The 7,107-nt window shown below is 52.4% G+C and overlaps 1 long non-coding RNA gene across 1 annotated transcript; it reads right to left on the reverse strand.

The window, feature by feature from the left end:
- Positions 1-3,632: 3,632 nt before the first annotated feature.
- LOC108499261 lies at positions 3,633-5,762 on the reverse strand. The gene is made up of 4 exons (XR_001875479.1): positions 5,596-5,762; positions 4,903-5,229; positions 4,025-4,177; positions 3,633-3,734 (listed from the first exon to the last, which is right to left on the reverse strand). It is a non-coding gene; the product is annotated as an uncharacterized LOC108499261 (long non-coding RNA).
- Between the last annotated feature and the right edge of the window lie 1,345 nt (positions 5,763-7,107).

Here is a 7,107-nt window from a genome sequence, read left to right on the forward strand (position 1 = left end):
AGCACTGGTGTGTGCTGACAGTGCTTTCTACTTTGCATGCTGCAGTCTCATGCCCCCCTCCTCAGGCTTGTGGTTCAGGGAGGGATTCAGCCCACAGAACTAGCACTGGTTTCCTCAGTGCTTGAAATGCTAGCCAAGGACCCCAGTCTTAAGAGCTGATCTTCACTAATCAGTGAAGGAGACAGATATCTGTGGGATCGTAGGACAAACTCGGGGGCAATTGCTTCATTTAAAAAGCAGAGTTGTTGAATTCTTGCTGAAACCTTTATGTGACCATGAGCGATGTATGGGGTTTTTTTCAGTTTGCCTTTTTAGCTTCATCAAAAGTGATCCAGAGTCAATTTTACCTGTTGCAGTTTATTGCAAAGGGCAAATGTGCTTGCTTTTGTTCCCCCAGTCTAATGTTAAGTCTTTAATTGAATTTTGTTTACTTGTAATCATGCTTGAAATACATTTATTGTCCTTGACCAAAACTAGTTTCTTCAATGATGTCTGTATTCATATTTTCATTGAAGGAAATACATGTGATGGGTTGGCTTTGCATCATAGGTGTTGGGCCCTCCATCACCTAAGAAGTCTGTGACTTTCTCAGTTCTTTGAACTTTCAGAGAAAGGCAAAGGAGTTTGAGATCAGAGTGAGTCATCTTGTGATCCAAATTGCTGGTGTGCTTTGCTTCTTTTCTCTAAACAGTTGCTCAGAGGAAATGAGTTAATCAGAAAACTGCCCCTGCAAAACAAGTCAAAGTTGAAGAACCAGCATTTCAGTGTCAGTAAGGTGCGTGTTTTGTGTGAATCCTGAGGTCCTACTGCTCTACACTTTTTCCTGTGTGATCCAAACAGAGAACAATTATTGGGAACAATAAATTACCATTAGCTGATATGGATAGTTCAACTACTGATCTCCTTGCTTTGTGCATACCTTGCACAAGTGAAAAGGAGTGAAAACAGGGTGCGTGTGGGGAACATGAGAAACAGCATTGTGTAGGAAGTGCATAGCTGTTCCAGAGTACAGCACATAAGAAAAAATTTCTTTCCAGGTGGCATGGATCATTTGTAAGTGCCAGGAACACATCCTCTGCAGGATGTCTGGTCCACTAAGAAGTGAGGAAGACTGTGTTTCACTCGGTCTACATTGATAACACTTTAGCTGTAATGCAGGGACCGCATTACCCACTTCTCCTTCTACCTCCAGCAGCTGGTTCTGGAAAGGTTCCAGCGCCACTTTTAGCTCTTGCAACCCTCTGGCAAGTCACAGAAAGGTCTAGAGAGAAAAGCAGATATCCATCTCCTCACTTTGTGTCTCGATACTGCAGCTACCCTGATTTATTTACTGAGAATTTACTGGTAAGAACGAGACTTTTCCAGCCTAACACAATTATACACAAGGGCTATCTCTGTGGCCAGTTAAAGCCACAGAAATTTATTTCAGCAACAAGTTTCTGTTTTTAAGCAGGAATAGGTGATCCTTTTTCGCATTGAAAACAGACAGTTCTGGACAGATAATTGTCTTCTGGCTGAGTCTAGAGGTGAAGCATATTTTTCATGGCAGTTTCAGCCCTGTTTTTTCCTGGATAGAAGGATTTGGGGACATAACCACCTTTTGGGGTGGAAATGGTCACAGCTGTGAAAAAATTAGCAGCCTACAAACATTGGTAATAAAATCTGTGCCAGATCATTTTTACTCTTGCTTTATTCCTCTATAGCTGTTGGACTCCCTGTATTTCCAGTGACAAAGCTTACTTTGGCTTTTCGATATCTTGAGGCTGGGAAAGTAGAGACCCAATGCTTTTTACTGCTCATCCTGCACCTGGCATGCAGAAGACTCAATTAAATTTCTTTTTCTACCTATAGAAATGACTTTGGGGATGTCATTTTACTTTTCTGTGCCTCAGGCTTCTGCACTCCCAGGAATGACAGCGGCCCCATGGCAGAGTTAGAAGAGGTTGTGGAATAGTAGTAGTAAGGTTCTGGGGTAAGCTGGTTGTTCAGGAAAGCAGATGTCTTAAGGGAACTGTGCTGCTAAGCTCTCTTGCAGCTGCTGGGCCTTTTGCCTGAATTCAACCCGACCAGAGAGAAAAGGCCATACGTCCCTTTGCTGGCCTAGAACCTCTCCGTGGAACGCCCACATATTTTGTTACCAGGCGAGACGCCAAATAGCCTTTCCCGTTCCTTGGCAGTGCACAGCAGGGGCAGTCCCCTCTTTCAGCAAGCCCTTGTCTGTTGAGCTGCTCTTGCTAAACAATGTTTTTTGCAGAGTTAACAAAGCCATGGATCTGATCTCAACACTGACACCCAGGGTCCTTTCTGTAACACTGCTGCTCTGGGGCAAGGCAAAGAAGACAAAAAAATCTCAGCACGTCGTGTTTCCCAGAAGGCCAAGAGAGGAGCAAAGGTGATGTTCTGGGAGCCTGAGGGCTGACAGAGATAGGGGCATGGGTGTCATGCTCGCGTCTGGGTTAATTGGTACAATGGGCTCGCAAGAGGTTGAGAGGACAAGCAGAGCCCGGCATCTCTGCCAGCTCACAGCCCTGAAACCGGCTCCGGGAGCCAGCGAGGGATTTGCCACCCGCGCCCCAGAGATCCCCAGTGGCTCTCTGCCTTCACGTCCCCCCCGAGACGATTTTGCGCGCAGCTCCAGTGAAATCCACCTTCTCCCTCCCGTCACTCCCTCTCCTGCCCTGGCGGTTTCCTGGCGCCACCTTGAGGGCGCCAGGGCTTGACCTCGCTGTGCTCACCCGAAGGCTGTGATAAGCAGATACAAACACATACTGAAACTGCTGTATGATTCCAATGTCCATCTTTTGCCTACGGCATCAGTTTGCTTTCAGAGTCTTGACAAGACTATACAATCACAAGGAGAAAAGAGCATGAAAAAGTTCTGCTTTGGTAGTACCTGAAAGGTTTGAGGGTTTGTGATGGTTACTCACCCAAAGGGACCCAGAGAAAGTGCTGAAATAGTAAAAATAGTAAAAAGTAGTTTTGAAGGAAAACTTGAGGAATTGGCAGGAACCCCCTCTCTGCTACCCTCCACAGGTGTTTGTTTTTGTCAGGCTGGCTCCCCCAGTACCAGTCCCAGCCAGATCCTGTTCCACAAAATCCATCCCCACCACTGAAGGCATGCGGGGGAAGGGGTCAGATGTAAACCCAGTGTAGGCATGTACCTTTCAGAGGGGCTCCTGAGGAGAGAAAGGGGAGGGGAGAAGAGACTCTCCTGTCTCCCGAGATTCCCTTCCCTCCTTCAGCAGCCCTATTCCAGTCAGGAAGCACAGGGAGACAGGGAGCACAAAGCACTCAAACTTGAACCTTGCAGGAGCCCAGCTCTGCCTGCCCATTCTGGGGGTGGAGGAAGATGAAACACTTTAGGCAGGGCTTGAGCTGCTTCTGATTTCCTTGCAGCTTTTGCAGTGGGGCAAGAATTCCATCCCTCCAAGCTACTCACCTTTTGAATGGATGAGTGCCTGGGTGGCAGTTCGAGGTCACTCAAGTGGCTGCTGCAGTTTCAAACAGGAGCTGTTGTTTCATTTTTCAGGTTGCTTAACCCCCTCCCAATGGCAATAAAGCAGGTGAACAAGGACGCAAAAAGATTACCTAGGGGACCAAAAGCTTGGAAAAGGATGAAAGAAACACTCTGATTACAAAAAAAAAAATTTATTTTTGACAGCAAATAAACACCCCCCTGCCCCCCAAATTTGCAGGCCGATGATGCTGTTTCAATGTGATGAGGTGCTGGGCCCCTGGGGAGAGAAACCAGAAACCTACAGACAGTGGGAGAAGGCTCCTGTCCATCCTGTCCCACTGTCTGCAGTGCCCAGGCCATGCCGCTGGGTGTGCTCAGAGCCCAAACCTCCCAGTCCATTCTCTGTTTTGGAGGAGAGCAGGATGGCAGGATGTGCCAGCCACCTCCTCCAGCTAACCATGGGAGATCAACCTCCTCAGTTGATTCTGCAAGAGCAGAATGCTCGTGTGCCTGCTGCCATCTTCCAAAACCCGTTCTGGCACCCATGCCATGAAGCTGGGTACCCACCTCAAGAGACCCACTGCTGGAAGAGAAGCTGATCCCAGATAATGTTCTTGTCCATCTTGAAGGGTCATGGCCAGAGTAGCACTGGCAGTGGGATCAATCCACTCCACAGTCCCAGCACTTCCCAGTCTGGTCCAGGCACATGGTAGAATCTTCCTTTAAAAAACAAATAACAATTGCATGAAAGTAAATTAAAACCAAGACTTGGAAACAAGAATAATGTAAAATGTTATCAATGTATCACAGGCCTGGGGAAGGTTTGACTACTCCAAGCAAGGAATAAAGCTCCCCATAGGCAGGGAAAAACCCCAACTTTCCCAGCCCCAGCCCTTCCTCAAGGGCCTGCAAATGAAAACGGCCGGGACGTGGGTGCAGAACTCCGTCCTCTGCCACCTTGCCATGTTTTTGTTGGGCTGGCTTCCCCAGCCTGGGCCAGGGTGGCTGGCAGAGGCTGTCACCAAGGCCAAGAGCCAGCATGGTTCCCATTCCATAACACCCACCCTCTCCCCCACCAAAAAGCTACTTGGCAGCCAGCTAAAAAATTAATCCCACTCTCCTCAACCCCAGCAAAGCAGGGAACCTCTGGTGCCCAGCCAGGCTGAGCCCTCAACGCCTGGGACTGGGAGCATCCCCCCAGCCCCGACCGGGTCTTTTTCATCTTTCATCTTTTTTCATCTGGGTGCAGAGCGTGTCCTCAAGGAAGGTGCTGCAAACAAAGCCAATCAGCTTCGCCCCACTGGTGCCCATATCCCACGATGACGTTCTCCAGCTTGATGTCATGTTCCAGGACACCACAGTTGTGCCCCAGTTTGCAGGAGGACCACGATGCCTTTAAGCTGCAGAGGGGATGTTTCCCCTTTTCCAGTGTGTGGGAACTTTACCAGACTGCCAAGACTTCTCAAATACGATGGAGAGTGCTCAGCCACTTCCTCCACAACTTCCCCCAGCACCGGCAGAAGCATCTCATCAGCTATGCTCCCTACTCTGCTACAGTCACAGGGAAACCGTCTGCTTTTCTTGGCTTCTTAATGCCAAGAGACACGTGGATGGGAAGAAAAGCTGGCCCCGGACAATGTCCTCATCACTGTAGAAAGTAAGGTCCCTGCAGATCACTTCATAGAGCAGGATGCCCAGGGACCAGATTGCTGCTGAATGGCCACTGTAGCAGTGGAAGAGGATCCATTCTGGTGGGCTGTACTCTGGTGTTCCTATGGGACACAAGCAGAGCTCATCAGGTGGATGCTGCCCATTCCCAGCCCAGGCGATGCCCCACTGGCCCCCTGCCCGGTTCCACCGCTGCTGGACATTCCCCGGCTCGGGATGCTCCGCGGCTCCCGCTGATCCCTCGCCCGCTCCCCCAGCAGCGTCCCGGCTTCCACCCTCCCGGGCCTCGCTGCATCCCCGTCCGGCACGCCCCGGCTTCTTCCTCTGGCCCCGCTCATTCACCAGCCTGACCCACTCCCAGATGCGATCCCAAGACACGCGTTCGATGGCCACCTGCAAACCAAGGAGCGCCGGGCTGAGCTCGCTGCCTGCCGCCCTCCTCTCTCCTCCGACCCCTCCCTGCCTCTTACCGGGGCGCCGTCCGCGAGGCGGGTCCCCGAGTAAACGCTGCCGCAGCCGCCGCTCCCCAGCAGCGGGCCCTCCCGGTAAAGCTTCTCCGGCCATGCGGGAGACATTGCGCTCCCCGCGTTCCGCCCGAGGGCCCCAACCTCCCGGGGCTCTGCTTCCCGATCTGCTGCACCGGACACGGGCGGCTCGGGGCCGACGGCCGAGCTGCCGAGCGGCGGAGCTCGGGCCGGGGAGCCCGCAAAGGAGGCGGCGGGAGCTGGGCGGCAGCGGGGCTGGCCGGGAGCAGCGACGGAGCGACCCCGGGCGGGGCCGGAGCAGCTCCGGGAGGAGCCGCAGCCGGGGCCGGGACAGGACCCGGGCCAGGCGGAGCCAAAAGACGGTGCTGCTGCGGCGGCCCGCCCAGCACCGCCACAGCTTGCAGGGCGAAAACCCCGCGGAGGCAGGACCGCCTCGGGCCGAGCGCGGGAGGCGAGGGGATGGCCCCGGCGAGGGGCGGCGGGACGAGCCGTTCCGGGAGAGGGAGGAAAGGCGGAGAGAGGGAGCGGAGGGGAGGGGAAGGGAGGGAGTGCGAGACCGAGAGGGAGAGCGAGTGGAAAATCGAGCACGAGCGCAAAACCGATCGGGAGAGTCGCTGCTGCTGCTGCGCCGCCGCCGCCGGAGAGCGCGGCCGCCCGTCCGGGTCCCCCCGCCAGCCCCGCGCGCGAGGCTGGTTTGGAAATAAGCGATAAATCAGTAGTCTATGGAATATCTATAAAATAATAAATAATAAATAAAGAAATCGAAGTGTTACTTCGTGGGTTTCTTTCTTCATTGGGTGAGATGAAGCATTTCATTGGGAAGAATTCCCTGACAGCTGCGGGAGAGTTTACACGAATGGACTGTTCGATTTTGAAGTAGAAAATGTAAATCGTGTCACTAATATCATCTCTTTTCATCCTCTGTTTAAATAGTTGTCATAGGTTATCTTGTTTTAAAGAAAAAAAAACCCTGCTTGGAATTTTTTCCCTTTACCACTGTGAAAGAAAGGTGTTGAGGGAGGGAGGGGGGAGGAGATGACCGGAGTGAGACACACACACAGAGGGACTGGCTGACAGTCCCACATTCCAAGCTGGTGTCTTCAGAAGATTGTAGGGGCAGGTGAGTTTTTTTTTTTCCTTCGGGAGACGGCACTTTACTTTTGCTCTTACTCAGGGAGGGGGTGTGTGTAGAGAAAGAGCTCCAGGGTTCATTTTGTTTTCGGCCAAGTCATCTAGCTGCCTTTGGCCCCGGTTCGCCTCCGTTCCCTCACGCCCCGTTCTGCTCACGGCCCGGAGCTGCCTCGGATTTCATCGGAGAAGCCGGTACCATCTGCAGAGGAATTTCTGAGGGGAAAGGCTGTTCTTCCCCTCACTTCCTCCTTCTCCGTGCCGGCGGCAGCTTGCACCCCTTGACAAGGAGAGGAAGTTTTAGCCAGATCCTTTGACAGCGTGAGCCCACAGGAGGAATCCCCCCCTTCCCGTCCGGCTCCTCCCTCG

Source organism: Lepidothrix coronata, unplaced genomic scaffold (genome assembly GCF_001604755.1).
Source record: "Lepidothrix coronata isolate B3197 unplaced genomic scaffold, Lepidothrix_coronata-1.0 Scaffold71, whole genome shotgun sequence".
Lineage (NCBI taxonomy): Eukaryota > Metazoa > Chordata > Aves > Passeriformes > Pipridae > Lepidothrix > Lepidothrix coronata.